Below are 22,782 nucleotides of genomic sequence, written 5' to 3'. Positions count from 1 at the left end.
TTGCATGGGTGTCTAGCATGCAAAATATGTCAGATTGCCTCTTTAAGTGCTTGCTTAAAAGGAGTAAGTGATTATGATGATTTGTTTCCTAAGTTTAACCAAGGAAAAATGCATTAATTTGTTCAATTCATTACTGCTGACTATTAAGCCAAGTTTCTAAGGATAAATAATTTAGTTATTTAAGTAACTTACATCTAATCGTTACTGTTGATCTCAAGTGAGGCTTAGGATCTAATCCTAGCCATTGATCACTTCAGAGATTAGGGATAGGGATCTGGCTTAATGAAATTATAAAATATGCCTAAGGGAGAGGTAAAATATACATTTTTATTGACAGAACAATTTTCTCAAGGAGTGAGAGACTCAAGGATTCAAGAGAAGGGCAAGGTGTGCTACAAGAAATTTTGGGGAGTGAAATTTAGGGACGTCGAGCTTGTGGAAAAGGCCGAGTTTTTGGGGCAGGCCGAAACCAAAGAAGAGAAGCTGAGTTTTTTCAGCCAAGTTTGTGCAGAGGAGGGAGGTTGAGTTTCCTAGTGTGCAAGGGGCTATACAGGGGGAAAATGAGTCTGATTTTTGCAGGTGGAGGAGATGAGATTTCTAGGGATGATTATTCTGGTAATGACAAATTTCTAGAGGAGATGTGTTATGCAGATCAATTGCTTAGAAAGGAGTGTAAGATGTTGAACTTGTGCTTTCATCTGGAGGAGGGATGGTGGGTTCTTCAATTATCCCGACATCAAGGTTCTCCTCATACTCTTGTTCTTCAATTATTTGTTGATTCTTGATGGGAAAACGAGGAGATGCATTGCTCTTTGCCTCAGAGTCTTCATCTTCTTTATTTGTAAGAGTATTCTTCCAATTCCACCACTCTATCCTCCTCAATGAGATGGGACTCTTTATTACTCTTCTCTCCTAGAAGAGACACACTCAACTCTGTTGTAAGCTTTTCTTGGTGTTCTTCTTCAATAAAATCCTATTTACCACTATTTTCAAGGTTGTGCAATGTGAACATTCCTTAATTACAATTACTTGATATTATTCTCCTAACTATTAGCAATTTAATTGTGTATGACAATTAACAAAATTGCAATCTTCACCATAAAAATACGTTGCGGAAAATAAAATCAGGTACTGAGAAATAGATGCACACACAATAAAATCGACACAATAATTTTTGACCTATCATCCCCAGAAAAATCCTGAAGGAAAAATTGGTGCAGCAGATGAGGGTTTATGTTATTATTATGCAGCAAATTTTGAGAGTACAATAATTTGGATGCCCATCTGGCAATCCTCCGACAAATACACTGGCAAAATATTAGGGAGATAATTTTCTTCCTCTACAAATCAACTTGGCCTCCACTGGCCTGCTCGCACTCCTCACTGGCAACTCGGCCTATGCCAGAAATGCGCATTGTTGGCCTAGAATAATTCGCATTGCTTGCAAACCGGCTCCAAGTGAGCCATTCAACCTCCCTCAACTCCTGGAAAATATTCGCTCCGCCTTTCGGATGATCTCTCGGTCTTTGACAATTGAAACGACTCCTTCCTAGCAACTTGCACTAGGGTTTTGTTAGGATATTCCGACACATAGGAAATAGTTAAGTATAACTTGGTCTAGTGTAGAGTTAGATAAAGTGTGTTTCTTTACTATGTACTTTTGTAACTTACACTCTGATGGTCACGATATGTAGTGATTAGACGGTTCATTCTGTCCTCGGTATTACCGACACTTGATCCATGGCTTAACACCCAATTGGTCCATGATCTCTATTTAAAGAGCATGGAGGGTCATTTGTAGGGTAACTGTTCATGAGAGAAGCTTATGTAAATTTTCATTATTTTATTAATAAATTGCCTGAAGTGGCCGCGTTGGCTCAAGCCGTGGACTGTTTCCCTCTTTGAGGGTTTTAAGCATGCCAACAATACTGGTGTATTGATCTGTGATCTGTTTGTGAGTGGTGTCCTTTGGTGTTCTGTCTGAGGAACTTACCTTGTAAATTCCTACATGGTATCAGAGCTATTTGAGGGCTGCATCCGTTGGTGATCCAAATTTGAAGCCGGTAGAACTGCATCTGACTGTCGTTTCCTAGATCTACTGTTACTGACTGCTTTCGGGTCGAGAGGACTACTCTATTGTGTTAGGAGCATCTGTTCCAGTGAGGAACCCCTTTCGTTTGACGCGAAAAGGTTTTCGATAGCCCTAACTACGTCATTTTTAAGATCTGGAGGTATACAATGTTTATTTGCAGTTTTTAGTTATTTTCTCTCTGTTTATTTCGGTTTATTTAGCTCTTTGTTTTTTTTATTACTGGATCTATACCTTTCATTTCTGCATATGCTCTTTGCCTCGCAACTCTGTGCGATCTGGGCAAATCAGAAACAGAAAGGAAGGATTTTTCTCATGTGAATGCACTTTTCGCCGCGCCTTACTGTGATCTTGGAAAATCAGAAACATTGAGGAAAATATTTAATTTCCGGCTAAAGCTAACTTCAAGCCGTAAGGTTTGTTTTTTTTTGTATGTCCGTGTTGGGTTTTTTGTTTTTTGTTTTGTAGGCAAAAAAGAGCTTTCTCAAGTAAGCATGCACCCCAAAGCTTCAGTGACTTTAAAAAAAAAACCCCTTCCTCTTTTCCAAAAATTCTTAATCTTTTAATCTAGCTCACTTGGTCTAAAGCTACTTTATGAGAATAGAGGTCTTCAGTTCAAGTCTTTCTTTTTGTTGAGCTAATTAGATTAAATTTGGAAAGGAGGTGGATTTTGTTTTTTAAATATAACATTATCATTCATTTCGCACATTCCTGCACTTCATCGACATCTTCAACAACTTTTCTTCAAAAGCCATAACTTCTTCATCCAGAAGCCGTTTTCATAGCCGTTTTTTTTTAATCAGCCTAATTTTTCAAGATCTTTCCATTGGAACACTTAGTTTCAGCATCTATAGCTTCAGTTTCTGTTAAAATGGAAAGTCCATGCCAAGTTATTCTTGACAGCACCGACTACTTCCAATGGTGGTCCTACATTGTGGATTTACTTAGAAGTAAAGGTATTTACAGAATAGCCTCAGGCCAAGAAACCAAATCGAAAGATGAAGATAAGGCAGCCAAATGGGAAAATAGGCAAGATTAAGCACGTGGGTTGATAGGGATGTCTATTTCTCCAGACTTTAGATTCCATATCACAAAACTTGATACTCCTAATGAAGCAATGAAACAGATCACTAAAGTTTTTGGAATTAAAAATGAACTTAGACCCCATCAACTCGAAAATGAGTTGCTTACATTGGACCCCAATAATTTTTCTTACATTGAAGATTTTTTGTCCAAGTTCAAGACCCTTAGACTTCTCTTGGAAGGTGTTAAGGTTAAGAAAGAAGATGGTAACCTTATCTATTCCATTCTTACTAAGTTGGGACCAACCTACTCTGTGTTTGTTTCCACCTTCCATTCTACAAGAGAAGCCTTCATTTCTCAAGGACAAGACTACAAGTCCCCTTCCTTTGATGCCTTTTGTGATTCTTTAATAAGAGAACAAGAAAAGCTCTTACATCTTGGTCTTTTTAATCTTGGAAACTCTTCTAAGAAAGCCTTAGCCACCCAGCAACAACCAAATTCAAAGAATCCTAAGAAGTCGTATCCTAAAAAGAATGGGCCTAAACCAAACAAGGGTCCTAAGCCATTTTAGTCTCAAAATGAAAAATCATTTCAACAAAATGATAAGCAAATAAAAATAAAGGGAAGGAGACTGATAGACATTGCCACTTTTGTAATCGAGATGGCCACTTAGAATCCAAATGCTTTAAGAAGATGGAAGCCTTGGAAGCAACAATGAAGAAACATAACATCCATTTGAAGCACTCAACAACTTCAATTTCATCTTCAGGAATAGCACTTTTTGCATGTGGTTGTTATGCATCTCGGTCTGGATATGCACTAAATGTATCTTCTTCTTCTCATTCTCATGAGTGGCTCATTGATTCTGGAGCTTCTTATCACATGGCCAAAAACAAAGCTATGTTTTCTTCTTTAAATGATTGTAACACCAAAAATATATATGTTGGTGATGATAGATCTCTTAGTGTTGCAGGGACTGAAACTGTTCATATAGACAATGGTCAATTCAATGATGTATTATGTGTTCCAACCTTATCCTGCAACCTTCTATCTGTATATTAGATAACTCATTCAGGTGAAGGTAAAATCGTTGAATTTTCACCTCACGATGTTGTAATTAAGGACCTAAGAGATCCTAGACAGATTTTAGCTACTGGCATTGCTGATGATTCTACAAGGTTGTATAAGTTTAACAACTTTGGGTCATCAAATCTTCTCTCAGTATTTGTTGCTCATAATGATGAAGTGAACAAACTTTGGCATGAGCGATTTGGTCACTTAAACTATTGCTCCCTTCAGAATCTATGTAAAGAAAATATGGTGTCAGGTCTTCCAATGGTATCTTGCAGAGATGGTGTATGTTCCGGATGTGTACTTGGAAAACATCATCGGGATAGTTTTGAAAAACATGCCTCTTGGCACGCCTCAGCCCCTTTACAGTTTGTGCATAGTGATTTATGTGGTCCACTTCCAATTGTTTGATTCTCTGGCTACAAGTATTTCTTAACTTTCATTGATGATTTCTCCAGACGCACTTGGGTATACTTCTTAAAACTCAAGAGTGAAGTATTTAACATGTTCTTGGCCTTTAAGGCCTTTGTTGAAAAACAATCTGGACAACAAATTCTTAAGCTAAGATCTGATAATGGCGGAGAATATGTTAACAACAAATTCATCAACTTTTGCACTGAGAATGGAATTCAAATGCAACATACTGTTCCATATACTCCACAACAAAATGGTGTAGCTGAAAGGAAGAATTGCACCTTAAAGGAAATGGCTAATTGTATGCTTCAATCTAAAGGACTTAGTCTTAATTTTTGGGTAGAAGCAATTAACTGTGCAAATTACATAATAAATCACACTCCTACTAAGGTTTTAAAGAATATCACTCCAGAAGAAGCATGGAGCTCAATTAAACCAGATGTAAGTCACTTTCGTGTTTTTGGAAGTGAAGCATGGGCCCATATTCTAGATGAGAAACATAAAGCTTTAGAACCTAAGAGTGAAAAATGTATTTTTGTTGGATATTCTGAAGATGTCAAAGGATACAGACTTATTCCACTTAAGTCCAAAAATGTTATCATTAGAAGAGATGTAAAGTTTGCTGAAAATATATCGGCCTACGAGCCTAGTTCGGCAGATGTGCCACCTCTCTCTATCCCTTCTACTTCTGAAAATATTTCTTCTTCAGATGATGACAGCGAGGATGACAATCCCCCCCACCTTCTCAGGATCCTCCTTTAGCTCCTCAGCTTCCAAAATGGGTCCATGCTACTCGGGATGCAGCAGGTGCTCCTACTGGTGATCCTATAGATCAACAACGTACACATTCTCAGTTTGATAGAGCCTATTATTTACTAGCTCAAGCTTCAACTAATTATGATCCTGACACCTTTGTGGAAGCTTTAGGCCATCCAGATTGGGACGCAGCTATGAATGAAGAATATCGTTCATTATTGGCAAATGATACATGAGATCTTGTTCCCCTTCCAAAGGGACGAAAACTTGTTAGATGCAAATGGGTTTACAAAACCAAGTATGGACCAGATGGAAAAGTTGATAAACATAAAGCTTGTCTTGTTGCTAAGGGTTTTTCACAAGTTGAAGGCATTGACTATACTGAAACCTTCTCCCCTGTTGCCAAATGAACTCTATCCACCTTGTTCTTTCCCTTGCTGCCTCTTTCAAATGGGAAGTCCATTAGATGGATGTTAAATCTGTCTTCTTGCATGGGGACTTGCATGAAGAAGTCTATATGGAACAATCTATTTGCTTTATACAAACAGACTCCAGCCTTGTATGTTGGCTTAAGAAATCCCTTTATGGTCTCAAGCAAGCCCCTCGGGCTTGGTATGCCAAAATGGATAGCTTTCTTTTAGAAACTGGATTTTCTAGGTGTCCTTATGATAATACTGTCTACACCAAGAAAGTGGGCAAGTCTCTTATCATTCTTGTTCTTTATGTTGATGATCTTATCCTTACTGGTAGTGATCCCAACCTTATAAACCATGTGAAGTCCAGCCTTAAAAAGAAGTTTGAAATGACAGAGTTAGGACACTTGCATTATTTTCTTGGTCTTCAAGTCTTGCAATCCAAGGAAGGTATTTCCCTTTCCCAATCCAAGTATGCATGTGATCTTCTACGCCATTTTCACATGGAAGACTGTAAGCCAACCCCTTATCCCTTTCAGTCTGGAGCCAAACTTTCAGTCACTTGTACTTCCCTTGAAGTTGATGCTACCTTATACCGTCAACTTGTAGGAAAACTTTTGTATCTGACCCATACTCGTCTTGACCTTTCCTTTGCTGTTGGCCTTATTGCTCGGTTTATGCAAAACCCACATGAAAGTCATTGGAAAGCAACTAAAAGAATACTTCGTTATGTTCGAGGTACAGTTCAGTTTGGGATTCATTACAGTGCAGAAGCATCTCCTCTATTGGTTGGTTTCACTGATTCTGATTGGGCTGGTGACCCTGATGATTGGAAGTCTACTGCAGGTTATGTGTTCACTCTTGGTTCAGGACCTATTACATGGGCTTGCAAGAAACAAAGTGCCATTTCTCTTTCTTCAGCAGAAGCAGAGTATCGTGGTGTCGTAGAAGCTAGTAAGGAAGCCCTGTGGCTTCGTCAGATCCTGTCAGAGTTTGGCTTTCAACAGCAGCATCTGACTACACTTTGGTGTGATAATCAAAGTGCCATTCAACTATGCAAAGATCCAGTCCAACATCAGCGCAGCAAACACATTGAACTGCACATGCACTTCATCAGAAAGCTCATTCACAACCATGTTCTTGAAGTGCAATATTGTTCAACAGATGATCAAGTTGCAGACATCTTTACAAAGGCCTTCACAGAGGGGAAGTTTACTAAACTTCGATTTATGGTTGGAGTTCAGGAAGTTGTCACTAAGGGGGGATAGGCTCTAATGCCTCCTTCCTTTTCCTATTGTATCATATTTGTACATCGTTCAATCCTATCCCAAGTTGTTCTTAAGGGGGGATGTTAGGATATTCCGACATATAGGAAATAGTTAAGTATAACTTGGTCTAGTGTAGAGTTAGGTAAAGTGTGTTTCTTTACTATGTACTTTTGTAACTTACAATTCGACGGTCACGATATGTAGTGATCCGACGGTTCATTCTGTCCTCGGTATTACCGACACTTGATCCATGGCTTAACACCTGATTGGTCCATGATCTCTATTTAAAGAGCATGGAGAGTCATTTGTAGGGTAACCGTTCATGAGAGAAGCTTATGTAAATTTTCATTATTTTATTAATAAATTGCCTGAAGTGGCCGCGTTGGCTCAAGCCGTGCACTGTTTCCCTCTTTGAGGGTTTTAACCACATCAACAATACAGGTGTATTGATCTGTGATCTGTTTGTGAGCGGTGTCTTTTGGTGTTCTGTCTGAGGAACTTACCCTGTAAATTCCTACAGGTTTCTAGTTGCTCGCACTAGCTGCATGACCTCTCTGCAAAATAATTTTGCCTACCTTTTCCTACCTCTCCGACATTGGAAAACCACCGGGAAACTCTTTAGAATCCTCCTCCTGAATTATCTGATGTTCCCTCTCTTCGATGCTCTCCCTCAGGCTCGAACTTTCTCCCTTGTTGAATCACTGCAACTAGGTAGCTCGATCTGCCAAGGTAACTCGCTCTCCCTCCCTTGTGTCCTTTTCCATCCCATCGACTTGCTCTTATAATCTCTCACTAGAGCTTCAATGACCATGATTAGATCCTTATCGATGGCTAAGATCATCTTAGACTTGATCCAAGTCATTTTCTGGAAGTCTCTAGAGCATAAGTCGATCTCCTTAATTAATTCACTTTAATTAACTACTTTTCCTAAGTTAGACTTAGGAAATATTTAAATGATGGCTAATTAATTTAATTAAGGTGTTTCACAAGCTTATCTTGTGAAAGCTTTTTTGGGTTTTAGAGATCTCGTGTTCCTTAGCCTCTTAGACACAAATCGAGACTATAACACCTGTCAAACGCTACCAAATCCATAAAAAACAAACACTCCCTCTTAGCGAGGAATGTGTTCTCTCCCCAACATCTCTTCTCTGTAGCCGGACCATGTTGGTGGTGTCTGACATCTACAACATGCTGTCTCGTCCACCAAGCTACCGCGCATACTCTGATTCACCTGCTAACCCTGTAGCTGAACCACTTTGCATCTGTGCTGCTGCTTGCACTGCATTGCGCCTCCTTGTACTGTTGCCAACACTGCTTGCGCTGCATCTGATCTCATGCTACTGCTGCTGCTGCAACTACTACAACTGAGAACTAATATATTGTCCCTGCATTTGGCTTCTGCAATTGTCCCTTGAGTCTCTGACTGCAACTAGCTATGCTTTGTCTACTGAGTATCTGACTGCGTCCAACTATCTTTGCGCCCCTCTAGTATCTAAATGCAACTAGCTCCGCACTCTCTCTCAAGATCTGACTACGCCTTGCTGATGTCTCGATTCTCCTGATACTACGTACTATGGGCCCCTGTAGCCAAGGTAATGATCCATGAGGAAACATTTGTCTGATGATGCACCTCCTCCGACCCTACCCGATCCTGCAACTTTAAAGCCTCACACTCCTCCATCTAGAGGTATAGCTGCTATCAATGCAAACTCCTTCAACTTGGAGGTCAACTCATCTATCTCTACAGAAGATGCTGCCCCTTCTTTTCCTTCTTTCTCTTGGGACACTAGGTGAGGTAGTGACCAAACTCACCACATTTGAAGCATTTGACCTTCTACAGGTCCTTTTTCTTCTTCTCGTCTCTGTTTGAGTTTTGTCCCTAGTCGGTACCTTTCTTTGCCTTTCCTTTACTATCAAGGGCTACGTTCTCCTCTTCCTTCTCAACATTTGCCCCCTTGCTACTGTTGTTGGTAGTATCCTCGACAAGACCGAGCCTTAGCTCCTCCTGAGTGAAGTCATTTCATAGGTGTTTCCAATTTGGCAGTTTATTTTGTCTAGTAATTCCCTAAACAATAGTTGCCCACTCTTTGCAAAAATGTTTATAGACACTTGCACAAATTCTTTGTCGTCAAGCTTCTCTCCTACAACTACTAGCTCATCATGGACGTTCTAAACTTTGGTGAGATAGGGAGTTACATTCTCACCCTTTTGCATCTTTGTGGTCCTTAGCTTCTCCTTGAGAATCATTTTACAATTCTCTGATGGATCCTGATATAGCTTCAAAACGACCTCCCACATGTCCTTTGCCGTATTCTTCTCTACAATATGCGAGATGATATGATCATGAACCCCGTCTAGGATCATCCTCTTAGCTTTGGTCATATCCTTCTTGTAGTCAAGGTATTGGATAGGATCTGTCGGTTCAGCGACAACTGCTATCACGAACTCCTTCAGACCATGCTCATCCAATAGGAATAACATCCTTGCTTTCCAGACACCAAAGTTAGAAGCTCCATCAAGTCTATCATGATCTCTAAGACCTGATGCAACCATCTTTGTGAAACTCAAATAAATTGGAGACTAGATCTGGAAATATCCTCTCCTTCCTGTTCAACCTTCCTTTTGCTACTCGCATTACCTTCGGAATGCGTAGATCTGCCTCTGGAAAACTGGATCTGGAAATCCTCTGAGAAATTCTAGAAATTCTTCTTAGTGTGCTTTTCTCTTCTTACCCCGCGCAAATCTATAGCTGTAACCCTTGTTGCAGAACTTTTGCGCCTAGATCTGCTCAACGAATCAACTGATCTACTCACCAGAACTGCTTCATGGCAAATCCAGTGGTTGCTAGAATTCTGCTCTGGGCAGATCGAACTTTTCGTTCTCTTTGCCTTTGGAAATCAATTTTGTTGCCCAACAATTCGCACTGCCTAGCTGGCCTTTACAGATCTGAATTCTGTGCTTTAGATCTTCCTCTGAAACTACATGATCTACTGATCTTTCGCTTCTAAGCCTTTGATCTGATCTAAAATGCTTTGATACCGTGTGAAAATTCCTTAATTGCAATTACTGTATATTATTCTCCTAACTATTAGCAATTTAATTGTTTACGATGATTAACGAATAATTCCCAATTGCAATCTTCGCCATAAAATTACATTGCGGAAAATAAAATCAGGAACTGAGAAATAAATGCACACACAATAAAATCGACATAATAATTTTTGGATTAACGTCCTCGGAAAAACCTCGAAGGGAAAATTGTGCAGCAGATGAGGGTTTATTTTATTATTATGTAACAAATTCTTGGAGTACAATAATCTAGATGCCCATCTAGCAATCCTTCGTCAAAAACACGGGAAAAATATCTAGGAGATAATTTTCTGCCTCTACAAATGAACTCGGCCTCCACTAGCCTACTCACACTCCTCACTGGCAACTTGACCTTGCCAGAAATGCGCACTGCTGGCCTGGAATAATTCACAATGCCTGCAAACTAGCTCCAAGTGAGCTGTCCAACCTCTCTCTACCCCTGGAAAATATTCGCTATGCCTTTCGGATGTTCTCCTGCCCTCAGATAACTGAAACGACTCCTTTTCGGCAACTCGCATTGGGGTTTCTGGCTGCTTGCACTCCTTGCATGACCTCTCTATAGAATAATTTCGGCCTCCCTTTTCCTGCCTCTTTGGCATTGGAAAAGCACTGGGAAACTCTTCAGAATCCTCCTCCTGAATTATCTGTCACTCCCTCTCTCCAATGCTCTCTCTTAGGCTCGAACTTTCTCCCTTGCTGAATGATTATAACTAAGTAGCTCGATCTACTAAGGTAACTTGTTCTCTCTCTCTCTCTCTCTTGTGGCCTTCTCCATTCCATCGACTTACTGGAGCTTCAATGACCACGATTAGATCCATATTGACGACTAATATCCTCTTAGACTTGATCCAAGTCATTTTCTGGAAGTTTCTAGAGCATAAGTCAATCTCCTTAATTCACTTTAATTAACTACTTATCCTAAATTAGACTTAGGAAATATTTAAATGATGACTAATTAATTTAGTTAAGGCATTTCGCAAGCTTATCTTTGAATCCTTTTCTGGGTTTTGGAGATCTCATGTTCCTTAGCCTCTTAGACACAAATCGAGACTAGAACACCTATCCGATTCTACCAAATCCATCCAAAACTAACATGCAACAATGGCTTAGGGGTGGTAGAAGAAGGTTGAGCCTCTTCCTGGAAATCTTTTCCTTTTTCACTATCTTTACCAAAAAGACTAGGGCCCTCTCCTATAGTTTTTCATCCCTAATATGGAGCCAACTTTTTGAATCACGATCCCATCTTGCATAACATGCTTCCCAAAATCTTGCAAAGGATGGAAAAATGCCTTTTCGAAGGATTTTGTACCAAATCATTGAAGATCCTTTGAAACTTATGGTGAAGTTACACATCATAGCATCCTCATGGAGGAAGTCATTTAAAAAAAAAATATTTGATGAATGCAAAAAGATGATTTACAACTGATTCCCCACATCCACTGAGTAGGGGTTTGTCATGTGACCCAACTTTATAAGCATGAAAAACTCATACCTGAAAAATTAACTAGATCATACTTTGGTGCTAACAAAGAAGGTAGCTCCATCTTTTCATTATTTGTAAACATTTGGCAGTAAGGCTAAAATGAAAATATAAGATGAAAAATATCAATGGAAATACTGTTGGAGAATTATCCTTGATAAAAGCTTGTGAACTTATGTAATCTTCTTTATGAGATTCTTTTCATCAAACAATTATCATGAGCATAAATCATAAAAGATAGTGGACACAAAATATAGGCTCCAAGCCAAGGAAAAACCTCTCTAAGGGTAAAACTTAGCAAAAGTCTCTATTCTTCTTATAGAATCAAATAAAATGAGACTTACAAGGTGCAAACACTTTGACCAAGACCTCCTCCAAGCACCAAGTCAGCCCTCCTTTAAAGCCTTTCCAAGAAGTCAAAATCAATCCTAGTCAACAAGAGTCAAACTTTCTCCAAACTCAGATTTCGGCCCCCAATTTCAGAACTTTGGACCTGCAGTGACTTCAGAAGTTTCGTCCTGCAATTCTCAGGTCCCTACAACAGAACAAAAACCCTAATCCTCACACACGTGAGCAGAAAAATCAAGATTTCAGCCTCTTTTCTTCGCTAGGGTTTTCCTTCTTGTCTTCTAGTCTCCTCGCTATTGTTTTCCTTCTTGTTCTATGGAAGATCGAACTTGTGAAGTGTGTGTCTCCAAATGTGTCAAATCTTCTTCTATATATATGCTTTTCATGAGGTTGATTAACCCTCTCTAGGCTGACTCCTCACTGATAGGGTTAACTTGTGCTTGGAGGCTTATTTTGACTTTTTAGACTCAAAATAAATTCTTTTACATGATACAACTTGCCCAAATGGGTCTTATATACATGACATTGACTCTCTTGACTCATGACAAATATTCTTATGACATGACAAACCCTAGAAGCATGAAGAACATGCTTAACCTAGTTGACCAATCAAAAGAAGCATGAAACCCATGCTTGAAAATAATAATTTTTCTTTCTTCTTTTGTTTGTTACATAAGATATACATAATGACATGAGTACAATAACAATTATGAAGACCGAAACTAGTTACATTTTCCAACAAATACCTTAATGGAGTCACCAATACACACCTTGCCTTATTTCTTACCTTGGAAAGTGGTTTCTTATGTTGTACTTCTTTTATGTTTTATTCAAATGGAGTCGCTAGATGAGATCTTGCAAATTAGTCTTGAAACAAATATCTCATCAAGTACAATTAGAAAATGAAAAGCTTACCAAGGTGATGTTGTATACAACCAGGGCTAATTGACCTTGTTCCTGGCAACGATGCAAAAAAATGTTAGCGATCAAACTAGTAGGGTTGCTAAGGTCCTGACAACCTGCTATGATTGGCACACACAACATTTGGGCAAACTGTCACCTCAGACCAAATTCCCACTCTCTAAGCCTAGCTTCCTCCAGAAATGCTATGGAAGGATTCCCGTTTGATACTTTAGCCATTGAAATAAAGACTAGTGCCAAATGGGGTGTAAGGATAAGGTGAAGGAGTTACTTGTTTGTTGTCTCGCTTGTTTACTATGCAAAAATATGCAGAAAATACTTGTAACCAACAATATATAACACTCCAACTCAAGAAATATCAGTAGGACCAACCAAATGAGTGTATTTAAAATACGATAATTGAATATGAAGTTATTTCTGTGATTTGATTGTTGGTTAGGGGGATTATAGTGTTAATTTGTGTTGAGAAATCTAGGGGAAACTTAATTAAGTGATTTCTCCTACTTTGATCACTACTTGTGATGGATTTATACTTAACTTGATTAGATTCTTCTTTCACTTGATTATTATTATGTTCTTATTATCAAACAACTACCAAACTATGAAGATCAAATAGATAGGAGGACACAAAATGTAGGTTGCAAGCCAGGGCCAAAACTTCTCCTCTTGAGAGGAAAATGCACAAGAATTCTTCTCTTTTTTATAGAATGTTTCGATGACGAATTCCAAAACCTAAGACCCTTGTCAAAGACCCTCCAAGACCAAGTCAACTTCCAAAAACTTCCAACAAATTCGACCTTCCTAGCAACTTCGAGCCCCAACAACTTCCAACAACTTGCAGCAACTTCGACTTTCCTAGCAACTTCTTCTGCAACTTCAACTTCTCTATCAGTTTCAATTGCAACTTCGAATTTCCCAACAATACCTTCTGCAACTTCGACTTCTGCAAAAACCCTAGCTCTTGCACGTGTGGGAAAAGATGGTGATTTCTTCCCTCTTATTCCTTCGCTTGAATTGGTTCTTCTTTCTTGGGAACTCGACTTGCAAAGTAGCTTTGGTGCCCTAACTCGTCTTCTTTCTGCAATTTGGTTTTGCTGTAATAATGTTGCCCTAATCTTTGCACGTGTGAGGAGAAGATAGCCCAAAAACAATACTCAAAGACTTCATTCCTTTCTTTCTTCTAGTCCTCTTCTTCTTTTCTCTTTTAGGTCTCTTTCTCTTCCTTGATTGAGCTTCTTGTGAGTTGAGTGAGTGATCTTCAAGTGAGGTCAGTGTCTCTTATTTATAGGCTTCTCTAAAGGTCGAATTGCTGTCCATGAGGTCGGCTTGATCCTTCTTGGGCGGTCTTTATGACACATTTGAATTAACAAAAAATTTCTTTACAAGACACAACATGCCCAAAGGGGTCTTATTGTTGAGAAATATAAGGGGCGACTAGATTATGTGATTTCTCTTTCCTTGATAACTGCTTGTGATATATTTTTACTTAACTTGATTAGCTTCTTCTTTCACTTGTTTATTATTAGTGTTTTCTTCATAAACAATTACCAAATCATAAAGAACAATAAGACAAGAGGACACAAATTATAGGCGATCAGCCAGGGCCAAAACCTCTCCAAATGAAAGGAAAACCCACAAGAATTCTTCTCCTCTTTTAGACCTTCAATTGACGAATTCTAAGACCTAGACCCTTGACCAAGACCCCTCCAAGACCAAGTCAACTTGCTCTTCTTCTCACAAAGTCAAATTCAAATCCTCCTTGTCTTGATGTTGTTGCAATTTCTCCTTGTCAAGATTCAAACCCGCATTTTTGCAATTTCGGCCTTCTGCAATTTTCGGCCTCATTGTAAGTTTTTGCAATCTTGCACGTGTGAGTTGATGAAGGAAAAATTAAGTGGTTTCTCTCCTTCACTTGTCTTGGACTCTTCTCCTTATGAATTCAGCTAGCAAAAGTAATCCTTTCTTAGGCTATATCTCGACTCTTTTAAGGTCTACAATACCTTACTGTAGAAACCCTAGTTGCAGTCACACGTGTGAGATGGATAGCCCAAAACAATTCTTAAAGACTTCGATCTTTTCCTTCCTTTTCTTCGCTGCTCAAGAGGCTTCTTTTCTTCCTTATTCACACTTCTTACCTTGGTAAGATGCTTGATTCATTCTTTCTTGAAAGAGGCCGAGTCCTCCTATATATAGGCTTCTCACCCATGCTAGTAGGCTGACTTGACATTGTTCCTAGGCCAACATGTTCTCTTGATAGGCCGACTTGCTTCTTTTGGAGGCCGATTTGATTGTAGCACATAGACAAGGTCTTGGAAGGTCTTTTGACTCTATCTTTGACTCAAATAATTTTATTTACAATATGTAACATGCCCAAGAAGGGTCATTCATACATGACAATGACTCTTATGATTTGTAAACTTAATGACAAGCCCTAGAGGCTCTTAATGGGAGCTTGACCTAAAATAAATTTCCTTGAGCATGAAATCCATGCCTCAAGAATAACAATGATAAATTTGTTCTCATTACATAAAATACATAAAGTCATGATTACATATGTCATTTTGAAGACCAAACCTAGTTACATTTTTCAACACTCCCTCTTAACTAGGGAGGTATTCATAATCCGTACAAAGTACTTGAACATTCTCAATCCTCAATCTGAAGAATTCTCATAAGAAGAGTCGGATTGGTAAGCCATCTATTTGCATTATACCAACCAACATTGTCATATAGCAAGGCCTTCACTAACAACTCTCTCGCTCCACAAGATTAGAGCACAATGCCGACAAGACCAATGACCGACAGACACCATCATCATTGTCTCTCAAGGCACATACTGCACCTGAGTGTTCATAGGGTATGTCCTTCCAAGACTATTCTTATCTTGGATTCCCAGTCCTCAAAGAATACGGGTCCTCTTCGACTACTCTTATATTGGATGCCCTACCATATCCTCAAAGAGTATCGGATGCCAGATGCTTAGCCAGTGCTCCATTCTTTCTTCACAATATGAAGACAAGAATGATGTGTTTCTCTCTCCCTATCAACTAGGGAAGATATACCCATTCCTATAAAGGAATGTACCCATTCCTACAAAAGGAATGTACCCCAGCTCCCTCTTATCTAAGGACTTGTCCAAGCTCCCTCTTAACTAGGGACTTGCTTTCAACAACTTTTGGCTCTAGGTGGAGATCATGGTACTCTTAGCTGCTTGTGGGGATCCTTCTTTCGATGCAATGTTACTTGGGAGCGGGAGCGGAAGCGGGGAGCGGGAGCGGAAGCGGGAGCCGGAGCGACCATTTTCAGAAGCTCCCGGTTTGGGAGCGAATCCCGGAGCGATTTTTTAAAAATATATATATTTTTTATATTTTTTAATTTTTGATACATATATGTCAACAAAAACATGTAGAATGATGAATTAGATATAAAAAACATAAAAAAGCATAGATTGAACCATATAACAACAATCATCTAGAAGTTATAATCTTCATCAACCACGTCCGCAAGTTAGTAACATAGTAACATACAACATATTGAGTCTCATGATTCATCAATCTTAAAGTTTCAAGCTTTCAAAATTCAATATATAACATTTATCATCATTGATCACCAAAGTTGTACTTGTAAGCTAAGTGTAACCATTACAACAAATAATATCTAACATGAAATGAAATGTTATAAAATGAAATGAAATGAAACAACTTTCAACTTTCATGAAGCATCATATTCATAATTCATTACTAATGAGTTATAATTGCCAACTTCAAACTTAAATTGTCATATATTGTTTAAAAAAATATCATAATAAATATGAAAGAGTCAATAGTTATAAAAGCTACTAGAAACTAGAAAAGAGAAGTAAATCTATTATCTATTTCTTATGCTTGGGCCTCTTGCCACCACGAGAAATGTCTAATTTTTTAGTCTTGTTGCAAAATCATGATCTTTGTCATTAATATCACCCTCCAAGCATTAATATCCAGAGGTATCTTTGTCATTACCTTTGTATCTGTATAGGGATCTTTGTCATTAATATCACCCTCTAAGCATTAACATAAGATAGAAAAAGCATAGCATGTCAAGTCAAGATTTTGTTTGAGTGATGCGTACATTTTTAGAAGGGTCATGATAGAGGAGTTCGACAACCAATGTCACTAACATCAAGGTACATAGAGGGATTGGTACTCTTGATTAAATATGAGTTCCATACCCTAATACATGACAAAATTCAATGGAAACATTGCAATCCCCCAATCCTGAAAAACTAATAAGTCTGCTGGATTTTGAATGAAATCTAAAATTCTACTTTCTCCATATGAAATCCAATGAGGACGAAACCACTCTCAAACATCCTGAGTCATTTCATGGTAATGTTAAAAATTTAAGTAAAAGGATGAAAATGAAAATTAAAGAAAATGTCACTTTTACTTTAAGAATTTAACATTACCATGAATAGCATATCAATACTAGGACCTAGACTTGATCATTAAGTTGCCCCACTCAAAAACTATTTGTTTCTTTCAAAAAAAATTGCATTTCGAACATTACTACAAAAAAAAAATGCAAAAAAGGCAAAACGCTCCCGAAAAGGCAGGGAGCGAAATTTTTTTTAGGGAGCGCACTCCCGAAATCGCTCCCTTTTCGGGAGCGCGCTCCCGACCCGCTACCGAGTCGCTCCCGCCCGGAGAGCGGATCGGGAGCGGGAGCGAGGGGGGGGGGCGCTCCCCTGCAACACTGTTTCGATGTCATGAAGTATAGCCTTTTCATTATGGAGCCTTCATTAGTCATAGGGCATTGGCCATCCATCACTTTCCTTCACGAACCATATCAGTCATGTCATCCTTCTCTTCATTGGAAAGTGATCTTCTAGTCTACATTTTTCTTTTCTTCATATTGCTTCCTCTTCCAAGTCATGTTTCCATTAGGATCTTTCATCCAATCACGAGTGCTAGTTGTAGGTGACATCTACAACCCATCCAAATGTTGTTCAAAAATCAAACAATGAACATCAAATCATAGTAACCTTTTGTGATGGCCTTTCATCATGACATCTTGCTTTCCTGCAACATCCTAATTAGGATCTTTCATCCAATCACATGAGTGCTAGTTGTAGGTGACATCTACAACCCTCTTTTGGTAACCCTATATCAACCCATCCAAATGTTTTTCAAAAATCAAACAATGAACATCAAATCCTAGTAACCTTTTGTGACGGCCTTTCATCATGACATCTTGCTTTCCTACAACATCCTACACATTAAACACATCTCCGAGACTTCATATGTCAAGGGTCTCCTTCCTTTACAAAGCTTATCATGTCTTCTTTTCTGTGGAGATGTCATGATTAATTCTTATAGTCATCGAATGTTGACTTCCCTTTTCTTACGTGACCATAGTTGCATCTTTCACAGTCTCTTCTTTCTTTTTTCACATATTACTTCCAAGGAACTTATAGTTCATCTTTGTCAACTACCTCATATTTTATATGAGGACATATTATGTTGATTTCATCTTGTCAATATGTGAACCATGCCTTCATGCATCTTTTCAAAGGAAGAGATCCTTGATCATGCTCACACGGTAGAGCATTTACCAATGTTCCACCAAGACTCCGGGACGGGGAGATGCGGGTGTGGGGAGACGCACAAAGGGATGTGTGGGAGTACCCTCAAATTTTATGGGGGGATGAGGGGACATCGGGGTATATATATATATATATAAAATTCACGTTCATATTCATTGTTCAATAATGAAATTAAATAGACTAATAGTAATACCAATACATTGAAATTTGATCCACACACACACACACATATATAATTCAAGTTCATATTCATTGTTCAATAATGAAATTAAATAGACTAATAGTAATACCAATACATTGAAATTTGATCCCCACACACACACACATATATATAATTCAAGTTCATATTCATTGTTCAATAATGAAATTAAATAGACTAATAGTAATACCAATACATTGAAATTTGATCCACACATAAAATTTAAATTCATAATTGAATCACATAATGACATATATTGAATCTTGATCCATCCTCATCATTCATTTTGATACATACATCATTCATATGACATACTCATTATTCATCCATACCATGAGATTCAGTAATAAAATTCAATAATGAAATATTGAAATACAATGTACATTGATCCATATCATTCATCATTCTACAATCTACATTGATTTAAAAATTAAATTCATCATTCATCATTATAAAATCTAAATTGAAAGCAAAACATACTAGTATATTACTATATACTATATACTAGATACTCAAGTTTGAACACTAATTTTATATAACTCCAAGTTTCAAACTCAAAAATAGTTAAGAGTGAAGAGTCAAGAATTAGTCTGAGGTCATCAATATCTAGTGGCACAACTCAAATGTTAACACTGAAAAGTAAAAATGGATAATGAGCATTGAAAATAAAATCAACATCAAGGACTCAATCTCAATGATTGGTGCTCTACATCCATCTGTTGCATGAAGTCATCGGGACCATCAATGGGAATGTCGTTATCTGAGTCAGAGTCACTCTCTTGAGTAACCAACAAAACTCCAACCAAACCATGCTGCAACTCATCTGGTCCATCCTCGTCATCTATCTGTGCACTATCCTCTAGATCCACATCCCATCGTGTTGCTGGCCCCCTCCGATACTCTGGTGTCTTCCTATGTGCAAGACATAGAGAACTGTGCACTGCAACTAGCTTCTTTGCTCTCCTAGAGGAAAGTCTATTCCTCTTGATAGAGTGGATGAAGCTATATGTGGACCAATTCCTCTCTGCTGCAGAGGAACTTGCAAGCTGAGACAATAAGCGAATAGAAAGTTGTTGGATCGCTAGAGCATCATCCCTATGCATGGTCCACCAACCAATGGGGTCAGTCTAGCCTAAATCATTGCGATCTTCCCTTGCGTCAGGCTTGTTGAAGGGACCATTGAGACTTGAAAATTGCATCCACTATCTCCTAATTGTTCTCCCTTCTTCTGAACTATACATCTTTGTAATGGTAGCTCGAAATCTCTTTTTGACCTCTGGATCTTCAATGGGAAGAATTCTACTAGTCCTTGCCACATACCATTTTGGGTTGAGTGCATATGCTGCCATGTGCAAAGGTGTATTCATTCAATCCCACCTACACTAAATAATGGGTTGAATTTGTGCCGTATAGAACTCTAAGGAAGGATCTTTCTCACTAATGGCCACCCTTACTTGATCCAACGTACTAGCAAATGTCTCATAGATTTCTCCAAGAGTAGGAGAATTTGTGTCAATGTAGCGAATGACCTCAACTACAAGACGTAAGAGTGACACCAAATAACTACAATTTGTCCACCAATCATTATCCAATATTTGAATTCTGATTTTCTTCCTTTCCTCTGTCTTGGATTCTGCCCATCTGTTCCAATCTGGAGTCACAACCATGGCCTACAATGCTGACTGCACCTCCAACATCCTTTCTAAGAAAAGAAAATAACTAGCATATCTGGTATCAGTAGGCTTGAGGAATTCCTTCCTCGCATGAGACCTGTACATGGCTAAAGAGGTGTGGTGATTGCAAATAAACATCTACACAATTTTTGCAGCTATCGACAAGTTAGATACCCACTCAATTTTGCCAATGTCTTTCAATGCATTATTGAGTACATGCACACAACAAGGGGTACAAAAAATATGTGTGTATTTACTCTGAATCATTAATCCTGTTGATCTACACACTGCTGTTGCATCTGTCACAACCTGTACAACATTTGTAGAGATAACCTCCTCTATAGCACCATGAAGAAGCTCAAATTGGAAAGCTACATCATTGCACTTTCCAGAACAATCAATAGCTCTAAGAATGAAAGGCCCCTCTCGACAAGTAACTATGATGTTGATAAGTGGACGTTTGGCAATGTTTGTCCACCCATCCATAACAATAGAATGACCTTCCCTCACCCATGTCTGCCTCAAAGTTACCTTTTGCACATTAACATTGGCCACTTGCCTTTCTAATTTCACTGTCCTCAACTTATGTTCACCTGGGGGCACATATGAGGGTCCTGTGGCTGCAATTGCCTTGACCATCTCCTTGTAGTAAGGAGAATGACTAACATGGGAAGGAATGCAATTGGCAAAAACAAATTTGCCAATTGCATCATTTATATCATCACGGTTAAGCTTACTATACATCCCTGCAAGAGTTGGTCCCACTGCACAAGAATGAGAACCCTTAGTTCCAACAGGAGATGGTGGAGGCATATTTTTCATCTCTTTTAATTTTCTTTTGGAGCTTGTGGCTTCATCAATATTTTGTTGAGCTTGGACCATGACATTTTTGCTTGAGAACATGCCCTTTGCATTTGCTGCCATTTGCATCCTCAAGAGCTCTGATTTTTGCAGCATGGTATATTCTGTATATATACTAACCCCTATGCCACCTACACTCAAAAAATGCATACTGATACGACTATAAATCCCAGCGCAAGAATGACCACAAACATTGCATTTCCAATGGCGTGTATCACCTCTTTTGCTTCTTGGTTTTGGTTGGGTTGAGGAGCCAACCATTTTCGTAGCATATATCATAAGAGGTTTGCTTGGATTAAATGTCCCATTTGCATATTCTGCCAATGACTTTGATGGGGTTGGAGTCATTGGACTGAGAGTAGCACTAGCTGCACTACTGCCATGGGTTTCGTTCATTGTTGATGGGGTTTCAGTTTGTAGAGGACTTGCTGTTTGAGGATCATATTCAGTTTTACTATCACTATCAGTGGCACTTTGGCTGCTGTCACTCATTTTGCACTTGCAGCTTGTTGGGTTTCAATTTAGTTTGTAGATTTGTTTATATTTAGTGCCCTGCAAGAAGGGTTTTAAAATTATAATGCCAAATGTTTTTGATAATTTGAATTTATCAAAATATGAAATTTAAAATCACTGATAATTTATAAATCTAAGTGGTTACTGGTTTCCAAATTCCATGGTTTACAAAAATTAAAAATTTCAATGCCACATAAAACATGAAAAAATTAAATTGCAGCAGCTTATCGTAGATGCTGGATGCTACAAAATTGCAAATGACAAAAACTGACAACGAAGTTAAATTTGGACGCTAGATGTTGGAGGTAAAAAATGATGGATGCCAACGTTGGTCGAGAGAGCTGCAGCCTGCAAGCAATGGCACAAAATGTCAATAGCGCCACAAAATTGTCGGGCAGGCAATCCCACAAATTTGCTGGTTGAAAAAAAATAAAAAAACGTATATGCATTGTGCAACTTTGTAGTCACTTGTGGCTTTAAAACAAAGAGTCGACAACAAGCAATGGTGCAACAGGGTCGACGATCGACGACGGCAAGCAACCTACAACCTGCAACGTTTGATGGTGTTTCGACAATAGCAAAGGCAAGTTGTAGGGAGAAGTGTGGCCTATGTAGCGGCCTGTGTAGTGTGGAGCGGCGAGGGTCGACGACGGCCTGTGTAGTGTGGAGCGTCAAGCCTTAACTGTGGAGCTGAGTGTCGAGCAACAACTGTTGTAAGCAGCGTCGTGGAAGCCGAGTGTCGGGCGACTGTGGAGCCTCAACGATAGTTTGCAGAGGGTGGGCATAGGGGCGCAGGTGAGAGCTCAAATGTGGAGAACGTGGGTGTAGGGGCGCAGGTGAGAGCTTGAATGTGGAGAACATGGGCGCAGGGGCGCAGGTGAGAGCTCGAATGTGGAGAACATGGGCGCAGGGGCGAGCTCGACTGTGGAGGGCGTGGGTGCAGCAGGTAAGAGATCGACTGTGGAGAGCATGGGTGCAACAGGTAAGAGCTCGATGTGGGCGCAGGTGAACACTAAAAACTCGATGGCTGCAGAGGTGAAAACTTGATCGCGGCAAAGTAAAGAGCGGAAATGAAATCT

The 22,782-nt window shown here is 39.0% G+C and overlaps 1 protein-coding gene across 2 annotated transcripts in view; it reads left to right on the top strand.

Moving 5' to 3' along the window:
• The window catches only part of LOC149157997 (Protein kinase superfamily protein), a 349,830-nt gene that overhangs the window by 74,015 nt on the left and 253,033 nt on the right, over positions 1 to 22,782 (top strand). The gene's annotated exons all lie outside the window — the stretch shown is intronic.

The sequence above is a fragment of the Pinus tabuliformis genome, chromosome 5_2, assembly GCF_031772625.1.
Source record: "Pinus tabuliformis cultivar Carrire ecotype Pingquan chromosome 5_2, CPIR1, whole genome shotgun sequence".
Lineage (NCBI taxonomy): Eukaryota > Viridiplantae > Streptophyta > Pinopsida > Pinales > Pinaceae > Pinus > Pinus tabuliformis.
The sequence above is the reverse complement of the archived record's forward strand: the minus strand, read 5'-3'. Positions and strand labels throughout refer to the sequence as shown.